General features: G+C 29.5%; 1 long non-coding RNA gene across 1 annotated transcript; it reads right to left on the reverse strand.

Annotated features, from left to right (window-relative positions):
* Positions 1-645: 645 nt before the first annotated feature.
* Positions 646-1,418, reverse strand: LOC142611878 (uncharacterized). The gene is made up of 2 exons (XR_012840134.1): positions 1,280-1,418; positions 646-1,104 (listed from the first exon to the last, which is right to left on the reverse strand). It is a non-coding gene; the product is annotated as an uncharacterized LOC142611878 (long non-coding RNA).
* Between the last annotated feature and the right edge of the window lie 11,109 nt (positions 1,419-12,527).

Raw genomic sequence — 12,527 nt, forward strand, 5'->3', positions numbered from 1 at the left:
ATGAAAATCTTAAATTAACTTTTTTTGTAAGAAAAGCAATTCCTCATATGAATTGGATTTAATAAACACATGAATAAATTAATTGAGACTATTGCCAGAGTTTTTTTTTTAGGACTATTGCCAGAGTTTTTTTTTTTTTTTTAGTACTATTGCCAGAGTTATTTCTAAAGGAATGCAAAGGATGTTATGGTGGCGTTTGAATCCAGCGTCTCTGTGTCTACATTTCTAGTTCACGTTTCAGTTTTTTTTTTTTTTTTTTTCCTACGCAGCTTTTAATGGACAAAGGCTACTGTTTATGTACTGTGCATGAATAGTAACCGCAAAAGTAGACTTTTCAGCCCCTTTTCTGTGTATAAGTGGGTCCCGTGCACTGTTCACGGAACCCACAAATTTCACTTTTCAGCATTTTTTATTAAAAATGGGTCCCACGGTACTATTTACACATTTAAACATTATTTTGCTACAGTGTTTTCAGTTTTCAGTTTTCAGTAATAAGTTCTATCCAAACGGACCCTATATGTCGTATGAGTTTTTAAATTATCATCAATAAGAGAATTGTTTTGGGATATATAAAGTTGAATTATAAAGATCTTGACAATACAAATTACTTTCAATATTTACATATTACAATCACACAACAAATACACACACTCCAAACGTAGTCTATGATTATTATACCGCAGAAACATACGTACGCTACACCATGCAGACTAATAGGTTAAAAAACCCAAACCGCATACAACTTATGCCATGCATCTATAGCATGACTTTAATTACGTTTTTCTTTCCTTTTTCGCTTGGTCTAGCTCAAGGATTATTTAACCTATATATTATATACATAGCAAGCATCATCATTGAACTAGTTACACTACGGTTTAACAGGCCCACCGCCACTATAGCCTTCAAAGTCCTGTCTAGGAATGGTATGGTGATTCATATCGTTTACTTGGCCTTCATCTTCACCATTCTGGCCCTTTTCTGGCTGCTGCTGCTCCACTTCAGCCATCAACGTTCTATGAGTTGTGGCCATACAAGTGCCCACCATCAACAAGAGTACTAGAGCAAGTGCTATAAACCTCATGATTCTTCAGCTTTTACTGTTCACTGTCATCCAAAAACCAAAATAGCAAAAACAAAACAAAAGTTTAGAATAATTAAAGAATATTGTTTTATTCTTAAGGGAACTAGATTAATAATCAGTTAGCATACAAAAGATTATCAAGAATATTAACTAAATATCTATATTTTCTTAAGGAAAAATAGAGAATATCTTACTTACCCGACTAGAGAGTAAAAACTTATCTAGATTTAGGAATTTGTGGGGGAGGAAGAAGAAGTTTAAGTAATTTATAAGCCATTCTAGGATCAATAGGGGTTGACTGTAAACATTTAACAATATGATTTAGTGATGGAGTCTCCACCACCAAAAGAGGCAAGATGGAGTGGATGCCCATATAATTGAATTTAAATGGTTTTTTAAAACAATTACATGATGAAGTTGAAAGAATTTCTGGTGCGCATTAATTTGGCACTACAAATAGTAAGATTCCACAATTCCAACCTTCAGGTAAAAAACAAAGACTGGAAAACGTCAATCAAGTAATCAACCGATTCGGTAAATTTCCTGTTGCAATATTGCCGTGTGATGTAAAACCATGTTACAGCTGTCCCAAAACTTATGTCTATGAAACAATTTTAATATTACTATATACACTTTTTGTCACAACTTGAGAATATCTATAAAAAAAAATTTGTCACAACTTGATGATATATACAATAGTAATTGATAAACCATCATTTTTATATAAATCCATTAATTTTTTCACCATTCACGTGGTAAGAATTATGAAATATTAAAGTTATGTCTATAACTCAGTTAATGAAGAGATTTCATTCAATTTCTCTCCAAAAAAAAAAAAAAACTGTTTAAGTCAAGGTGAGAGATTTCAAAATGCTTTTGACTTTAACAATCACATTACTGATATCATTCCGTTTCTAGAAATTAGCCCCACCTTATTAGTCATAAGACTCATGACTTATAAGGAAGATAGTCAGGAATTAGAAATAAGGGCTACTAGATGTGCAATCAAAGATGTTAGAATTAATGTTTTCTTAGAGAGAGAGAGAGAGAGAGAGAGAGAGAGCTTGGTCTGATAACTCGGAAAATTTAAGTGATAGTTACATCTTTACTATATTGAATTATGCATTAAATTGAACCCAATAGGGTATATATAGAAAAATATTAAGTCTAGAATGATAACCCAAAAACCATACTGTAGTCGGTTGTATTGCAAAACCATGGTTGTAATAAAAGTCAATTATGAACAATGAGGATGGCGAGGATGGCAACTCTGATAAGCATATGTATATATAGGAGAGTGGAATTGTTCACCGGAAGATATATATATTGGTAGAGGAAAACATCATAAGAACAAAAAGACATTGTGTGGTGAGGTGCGTGAATAATGCGTCAGCCTTTAGAGAACCAAATAGGGGCGTAAGAGCATCCACATTGGTTCCATAATAGAATTTGGGTAAATTGTACTAACTTAGCTCCCTTAAGGTTTTCGCTATTACACTCACATCTTTTATACTTTAAAATAAGACACTTATGGCTATTTTAATGTTGAGAGAGAGAGAGAGAGAGAGAGAGATTGACCTGGTTTATGTTGACGATTTATGCTCACAAGAGAAAATTCTTAACAACTACATTTTTCTATATTGAATTCTGTATTAAATTGAACCCAATATAAGGTATATATGAAAAAATATTATTCTTGGTATGATAAGCTTAAAATCACGATAAACTGTAATCCAATATATTTTACAAAATTCTGATCTACATACATATGATTTACTTGACTGACTTGAGTCAGTGGGACATTGTGAATTGTGATGGGGGTCTTAGCTGCTATTGGAATTATTGGTAGATTTTTAAATTAGGTTAATGTTCATATTATTTCTCCAATAATGTATTATGTGGTTGTAAATGGTAGTTTGGCGGAGCATTTTGAATATGAGAAAGGATTGAGACAAGGACACCCAATAATTCATTTTCTTTTTGTGATATGTGAGGTAGTTCTGACTAGATTAATTGCTAGATGCTCCATTTCGTAACTTTAAAAAGTTTTCATTTCTGAGCAGAATTGAGTTTTAGGGCAATTGTCATTTCTCATAAATATAAAAATTTCATAATATATTGACCTAGGGTTGAATTCTAGATCATAATGGACCATCATGGAATTAAGGGCTTAATATTCTTTTTTAAAAATGTTAAAATCAAGGTTTTTTTATTAAATTAAGTGGTTCAAAGAAACAATTAAAAAATGGTTCAAATATAGTTTTAATGCATGCAATTAAAGTTAGTTAATGTGGGTTCCAGTTAACTCAACTAATGTTGAAATTCTCTATAAAAAAAAAGGTTGGTTAATTATTCCTTCTTTAAAAATAAAAAGCTTGGTTAATTTTTATTGGTCCTAAAGAAGACTAATAAAAAGTAACCCTTGATTCTTATTGGTCTAAATGGAAAACAATCATTGGAGATACAAGTATAAGATAATCCTATAGGATGATTAGGAATTTAAAAATTATTAAAATCAATTATTTATTTTATTATGAATAAATAATTATTTAAATAATTTAGATAGGCTAATCATGCTTAAGGTTAATTCAATCAGAAGAAGAGTCCATTATAATCAAAAACCTTGAATTTATTTTTTTTTTAAAAACCAAAAATCATAATAAAATCAGAGAAAAAGGAAAATAAAATGTAAAAATATAAAATTATGAAAATTATGGCCAAAGTGCTGATAAACACTCTTTTCAAATTGTAGAGACGTAGAGTGCAGATTTGGCCATTTTGAATTTCGATCAACACTTTACCATCAAAACTTTCAAATTTTCATTTTCTTCCTATTTTTCTCATAGAACTTTCTCTAGAGCCCTTTCAGAGTTAAAAATAAAGTAATATCATTTGAAAACCATGCCCCATAATAAGTTGTTAGAACTTAGAATTCTTAAAAAATTTGTCTATAAATAGGAGAGCAATTAAAAAATAAGGGATCCTTTTTGCTTATATTACTATATCAAAATTTTGTTTGATCATCATTTAGAGTATCCAAAACCAATGAAATTTTCATAGAGAAACACAGCAATACACATCACTCAGTAGAAATCATACGGAGGGTTCATGAGTTAGTTGTTTGAGAGGAGGGAGCATAGTCACTGTAGCGGTATACTGGAATGACTTATGAGGTAATAATCCTAAAGCTAATCTCTAAATATTGCTGTTAGAGTAAACATTGGCATTATAATTTGTGTTTGTAAAAGAAATTAGTTTTTATATATATATATATATATATATATATATATATATATATATATATATATATATATATATATATATATTATATTTAGGTTGCAAACTTGCAATTTTATCAATAGATTAATAATGATGGTCGTAGCTAATTTATTTTAACGTAGATTTGTCAAATCATTTCTTGCATGTTCTTTATTGTATCTCTGAATCATGCATGATATTAAGCTCTTTAATATGTTTTTATTGTGTGTTTTAATCAAATGTGTGAAAGATGTGTAAGCTTGTTTATATTATTATCCATTGTAAGTTACAATTTGTAACTTAAGAGACAGGTTCTAGGATCGAGAATGGTTGGTACACTTCTGCACTTTGTAATTTAACCTCTAATTAGTCTAGGGTGTAAGACTAATTAAGTTGATTAATTAATTTGGTGATTTACATGATACGACTTATGTGATCAATTAGAGGTTTAGTAGGGATATGATTACATGTCCTTAAGTATCTTTATCTAATTGGTCAGTAGGGACATGGTTTTTGAATGACTCCTACTTTAATGGACAAGCAAAGATTAAGTTGAAAAAGAAAACTGGCCCTTTCTTTACTCAAAACAGATAATGGACAAGCAAAGATTAAGTTGAAAAAGAAAACTGGCCCTTTCTTTACTCAAAACAGATATTCAGTTTCGCATTATATAAACCAAATTAAATGTATACAACATATCTGGGTCAAGAGTCAAGACAGAAAAACTTATCATATTAAGAATTAAGTTTATTTTAATTTAAAGCTTAGATTTTGATAAATTTGCAGCAATAAATAGGAGTAAGTCTCATAGTTTTCCAGTGTCGGACTTAGGCCAAAATGGGCTTTTGCCCTTTCTTTTTAAAAAATTCAGCAAAATGTCCTGCGTTTGAAACTAATTAGAAAAATATTCCTGTTTTGAAACTTGATTTTAAGAAAATCGAGTTTCAAATGCAAAACTCGATTTTTGGAATATCGAGTTATAGCAAATGGAACTTAGAAATTTTTTTTTTTTTTTGAAACTCGAGTTCCATGAACTCAAGTACCAAAATTTTTTTTAAAATTTTTCAATTTGCTATAACTCGATTGTCCAAAAATAGAGTTTTAAATTGAAACTCGATTTTCTAAAAACCGAGTTTCAAAATAGGAGCATTTTCCTAATTAGTTTCAGATATAAAACATTTTGCTGAAAAGTTTTTGTAAAAGGGACAAATGCCCCTTTTCTCCGTCGGACTTATATACATGTGAAATTTATGATAGTTCTAAATCCCATAATCGATGTAGTTTTTAATAATCTTATAACATAAAGAACTATCATGAATTTTACAATAGGGGACATAGATTCTTATCCATATAATTTTTCTTTTATTAATCTTTTTTAGATTATAGCTAGGAGAATGATTGTTGTATATATAAAGTAGGTTGTAATATATTTAAGTTTAAAAGTGGAGAGAACTCAACTTTTATTAAAAGTTCTGCCGGGTTTTGATTAAAGGAGCTCAACTCCTGTTCGATAAATCAAACTTGTTTCAATCAATTGATATATGGCTTGCTCGGTTGAAGCATGTACTCTCTCTCTCTCTCTCTCTCTCTCTCTCTCTCTCTCTCTCTCTCATGCAGGATCGATTGGTCGAGATTATGTTCGATTAGTTGGAGAAATTCTCGATCGATCGAGATATGTAAAAATAGTTTTCCTGCAACTTTCTAGATGACAGTTTTCTAGTTTATCAAACAGCTAATATTGTATGCGAAAGTTATAATCAACAAATTTTCTCTCCAAAGGTGCCTATTGAAGGCCCACACCCTCTTGTCTATAAATATGATCCAATGATCCATATGAATTTTAAGAGTGAACTTCTCTCTTCTCTTAGAAACACAAGAAATCTTGTAGGTATTTTTCAAAATTGCTATTTGTAGAACCAAATAGACTTGATTGTATTCTGAGGACAAATTTATAATAACCCGTTAGCAAATCTTATGTGGAGGCAAATATTGTCTAAGGAAAACATTTCTTTTGTAGTTCCAAGTTTTTATTTGATATCTTAGTTACTTTGATCTTTCAATTGTTCATATGCAAATTAAATGAGTCTTGTATTTTATTATGACTCATGTATTTTATTTCTTTTATAATGTATTTAAGACACAAAGTTTTGTATTTTTTTTTTTCCTTTTCTTTTGAATCCTTCATGTAATATACTCATGTATTAATAAAATATTTGGGGATTTTCTGAAAATTTCCTTTATAAACTAAATTAAGTGACGATTAATTATAATGTAATTCCCTCAGTTAAGGGGGATATATCACATATTTATAATTTTAATCTTCAACTTGAGATTTGTTATCAGGAGGATACTAATAAAATTGGGTCCCTTTGAAACGCAGTTCTCACAGCAGCAGTTAAATCTAAAAATGATGATTTTAATTTTCAATTATGAAGTGTGAAAAAGTGTAGTTGTCTCACCATTGTTTGCCAGGCAATTTGGTAATGTCATTTGTTGAAGCTAATATGAAGACCATAATATATATTATTAAGGTTTAAGGATGTTCTGGATCAATTCAGAAAGTTGTTTGGTTTTTCAGTCAACAAAAGCAAGAGTGAAATGTTTTTTTTTTTTGCATTTCAAATTATTTTAAAAAAAGGCAATTTTAATTGCTCTAGGATTTTAAAGATAAGAACTTTCCAGTAAAATATTTTGGAGTGCCATCAATATCTGGAATATTATCTCAGAAGGATTTCAAGCTCCTTGTGGATAAAATCATTGCTCAAACTAACTCTTGTAGTGGAAAAGTTTTTTAAAAAAAATATAATAAACTCGTGAAGTGGTAAAGTGCTGTCATTTGTTGGAAGGTTGCAACTTAAAATTGATAAATTCTATTTTATTTCGCATTTAAAGTCCTTTGGTTTGGTATCTTCATCTTTCCTAAGAAAGTCATTAAGATGGTTGAACAAAATTGAATGCTTTGCTGGGGTCTGGTAGAGTTGCTTGGGTAATGATAACTTTCCATAAAACTGTGGTGAGTAGAACGGTAGAACCAAGCAACCATGTTGAGACAAATTTATAACTTATTTGGTCAAGTAAGTTCCATTTGGGTTGTATGGGTCTGATTGTATCTTTTGAACGACAAAAGTTAATAAGACATCCCTATTCTTAGGACTATCAATGGAGTTGGAGGAAATTGCTTCAATTGAGGGTCTTAGCCAGAACTTTGTTCAACTGCAAGGTTGGTAATTGGACTTTTATTTATGTATGGCATAAAAATTGCACTATGATGAGCATTTGACGTGAGTGGAAATATGGTGTAACTGGTATATGTAACACTCTCCTCTCACATGGGATAGACATCACCCATACGTGAGAGGGGCGTTAGGTATATAATCATTTATGACATATGTAGTTTTAAGTAATGTTTTAAAGTCTTTTTTTAATTATAATCTAATAGTTTATTTTAAAAGAGAAAGAAAAAGAAGGTGACAATAACATTTAGATAAAATGAAAAAAAAATTAAAAAGTGACAAATAAATGTAAATTGAATTACAAATATTGTTGTGAATGCACTATATAAATAGTGTCATGTCTAGTGACAGCATTAATGACTTCAGGAATTTTGTTGGTATATGTTGATAATAGCAAGCTTAATTAAGACCATGGAGTTGAAACAGGGAATCATACCTCAAATAAATCCAAACTAACAATTGGGTCATGTCCAAACAGAGATCCATCATAAGGACAGTAAGAATCATTAGCAATAGAAGTTTCAGAGGATGTCTTGGACTCATTATCTAAATCGTCTTCGTCATCTTGGAGGGGCTCCTTTAACAGGTAATCAATTTTTTTTTTCTTGAATCCATGAAGAACAGACTTCTTTTTGGACTTAGCAGACTTACTAGAAGAGGAAACAAGTTGAGGTATTAGTTGCCTGAGCAACTTGATAAACAGAAGCTATTATCAAAATAAATGTAAATATAAATATTGAATATTATTATCAAAATAATGTAAATGTAAATACTGAATATTATTATCAAATTAAATACTTACAGGAAATAGTGGTAGAATTGATTATTTCCAGGTTGGAAAGAAACAAGATTACAAGAGTAGATAACTAGGGAAGTAAGGGGAAGTAAATGAGAATAAGAAAGCCAAAAATTAAGCTCTGATTACAAATGAAGAGAAGCATGTCTTTTATACGTAGAAACATACACTATTTGAATATTGGATAGTAGTAGGAATCATGGGTATATAGTTAATAGTAAATTTGACTTTTATACTATTTATTTTAGCAGGGTAAATCCAACTAGTATATAATAATAATTAATTGGTATATAATGATAAAATTGAGTCTCCACATTAAGGATGGGTGATCATAGGCCAGTGTTGCAGCATATATTATAAAGAAACTTTTTTTGTAAGAAAAGAAATTCCTCATGTGAATTGGATTAAATAAACACATGAATCAATTAATTGAGACTATTGCCAGAGTTTATATATATATATATATATATAGGACTATTGCCAAAGTTGTTTCTAAAGGGATGCAAAGAATGTTATATACATATCGTATGAGTTTTTAAATTATCATCAATAAGAGTATTGTTTTGGGATGTATAAAGTTGAATGATAAAGCTGTTGACAATACAAATTACTTTCAAAATTACATATATATGATTACAATCACACAACAAATACACAAACTCCAAACATAGTCTATGATTATTATACCACAGAAATTGTACTAACTTAGCTCCCTTAAGGTTTTCGCTATTACACGCACATCTTTTATACTTTGAAATAAGACACTTATGGCTTTTATAGAGAGAGAGAGAGAGAGAGAGAGAGAGAGAGAGAGAGAGAGAGAGAGAGAGAGAGAGAGAGAGAGAGAGAGAGAGAGAGAGAGATTGATGTGGTTTATGTTGACGATTTATGCTCACAAGGGAAAATTCTTAACAACTACATTTTGCTATATTGAATTGTGTATTACATTGAACCCAATATAAGGTATATATGAAAAAATATTATTCTTAATACGATAAGCTTAAAATCACGATAAACTGCGATCTAAGATATTTTACAAAATTCTAATCTACATATGTACGATAAAATTTATTATATTCAAACAGTAGGCTTGATGAAAGCGTATGATTCACTTGACTGACTTGAGTCAATGGGACATTGTGTATTGTGATGGGGATCTTAGCTGCTATTGGAATTATTGGTAGATTTTTAAATTAGGTTAACGTTCATATCATTTCTCCAGTAATGTATTATGTGGTTGTAAATGGTAGCTTGGCAAAGCATTTTGAATATAAGAAAGGATTGAGACAAGGACACCCAATATTTCATTATTTTTTTGTGATATGTGTGGTAGTTTTGACTAGATTAATTACTAGATACTCCATTTCGTAACTTTAAAAAATTTTCATTTTTGAGCAGAATTGAGCTTTAGGGCAAATTGTCATTTCTCATAAATATAAAAATTTCATAATATATTGACCTAGGGTTGAATTCTAGATCATAATGGACCATCATGGAATTAAGGGCTTAGTATTCTTTTTTTCTAAAATATTAAAATCAAGGTTTTTTTTATTAAATTAAGTGGTTCAAAGAAATAATTTTCACTGGTTCAAATATGGTTTTTTTTTTTTTTTTTTGAAATCGGTTCAAATATGGTTTTAATGCATACAATTAAAGTTGGTTAATGTGAGTTACAATTAGTTCAATTGGTGTTGAAATTCTTTAAAAACAAATTGGTTAGTTTTTCCTTTTAAAAAAAACTTGGTTAATTTTTATTGGTCCTTAAGAAGACTAATATAAAGTTAACCCTTGATTCTTATTGGTCTAAATGGTAAACAATCATTGGACGTACAAGTATAAGATAATCCTATAGGATAATTAGGAATTTATAAATTATTAAAATCAATTATTTATTTTATTATGAATAAATAATTTAGAGAGGCTAATCATGCTTAAGGTTAATTCAATCAGAAGAAGAGTCCATTATAATAATAAAAAAACTTGAATTTATTTTTAAAACACCAAAAATCATAATAAAATCAGAGAAAAAGGAAAATAGAATGTAAAAATATAAAAATTTTAAAAATTATAGCCAAAGTGCCGATAAACACTCTTTTCAAATGGTAGAGACGTAGAGTACAGATTTGGCCATTTTGAGTTTCGATCAACACTTTACTATTAGAACTTTCAGGTTTTCGTTTTCTTCCTATTTTTCTCATTGAACTTTCTCTAGAGCCCTTTGAGAGTTAAAAATACAGTAATATCATTTGAAAACCATGCCCCATAATAAGTTGTTAGAACTTAGAACTCCTAAAAAATTTGTCTATAAATAGGAGAGCAATTAAAAAATAAGGGATCCTTTTTGCTTATATTACCATATCAAAATTTTGTTTGATCATCACTTAGAGCATCCAAAACCAATGAAATTTTCATAGAGAAACACATATTTTCTCACTCATCATTAATACACTTCATCAACAAGAACTTAGCGAAATCAACATAATTTAGTAATATTTATCCACACAATCAAAGCTCTAGGCAACCTAAGCATTTTCTTTTCATTAAATAAGCATTTTAGCATCAAACACCACAGCAATACACAATCACTCAGTAGAAATCGTACGGAGGGTTCATTATTTAGTTGTTTGAGAGGAGAGAACATAGTCACTGTAGCTGTATACTGGTATGACTTATGAGCTAATAATCATATAGCTAATCTCTAAATATTCAAGGCCGTCTCAACAAGTTTTGGGGCCTTAGGCAAAAATTTTAATCGGGGCATTTTTTTATATTTAAATATTTTTTGAATTTTTTTTATTTAAAATCTATTTTTCTTGTTTTTTAAGATGCAAAATTATTTATTAAGTTTTTGTATTTAAGTTCCCTAATATAGCTGTTAGAGTAAACATTGGCATTGTAATTTGTGTTTATAAAAGAAATAAGTTTATATATATATATATATATATATATATAATATTTAGGTTGCAAACTTGCAATTTTATCAATAGATTAATAATGAAGGTCATAGCTAATTTATTTTAACATAGATTTGTCAAATCATTTCTTGCATGTTCTTTCTTGTATCTTTGTATTATGCATGATATTAAGCTCTTTAATATGTTTTTATTGTGTGTTTTAATCAAATGTGTGATAGATGTGTAAGCTTGTAACTTAAGAGACCAGTTTTAGGATCGAGAATGGTTGGTACACTTCTTACTTTATAATTTAACCTCTAAATTTATGGTCCATTTGAATTGAGGGGGAGGGAGAGAGAGTAGAGTAGAGTAGACAAAAAAGCTTAGTGGAATTTGTTAGTTGTCTTGATATAATTAAGAGATTGATATTTGCTATCATCATTTGAAAACAGGCTTCTTAATTACCACTCATCTTTTTGTGCCATTTACCTTATTCTTTCTTTAATTTTTGTGGCTCAAGCTATATTTGGGAAAGGAAATGAAGTACTACACCTTTTTTTTGTTAATAACAAACAAAATCCAAAACTGTTGTGTCCATTTATTAATGAAATAGGCTTGGGTTTCAAAATGTCGACACGTGTTTAATATTTACTATGTGTTCACATTTTATTGGGTTCAAATATGTGGAAGTATATCATGCTTAGGATGCATGAGTCTTCCCTCTTACATAAACCTTTAGTAACAATTGGGTTCTTTTTCAAATAGCCCTTATTTATACAAACTAATTAGGGTTAATTGCACTTTTTTTGCTGTAACTATTTGGTACTTCAATCCCTCGTCAACTTTACAACCGACCAATATTCCTTCTTTTTTTTTTTTTGGGAGGGACCAACATCTTCTTTTAACTATGGTTTGGTTAAGGGTGCCCTTAGGACATATATTAATAGACCATTTTAAAAAAGTTTTTATATCACTTTCTTATAAAATGTAAAAAAACTGTCCCAAAATTCAATTGCTTTTTTTATTTTCCCGTAAAAAATTTTAAAAAATATTTTTTAAGTCAATACTCTTAGAGCATTCATTAACTTTTTCCTTTAAATAGTAATAAGCAAGTCTGCACAACCCCCACCCCCCTCCCAAACTGTTATTAAATTCAATCAATTTAAAAAAAAAATTAACATAAAGTGGAATTTTTTTTGTAAAAATGTCTATTAAACTTGTAATAACCCACAATTTTTTTCCCTAACAAAAAAAAAAACAAATAC

The sequence above is a fragment of the Castanea sativa genome, chromosome 10 (assembly GCF_040712315.1).
Source record: "Castanea sativa cultivar Marrone di Chiusa Pesio chromosome 10, ASM4071231v1".
Lineage (NCBI taxonomy): Eukaryota > Viridiplantae > Streptophyta > Magnoliopsida > Fagales > Fagaceae > Castanea > Castanea sativa.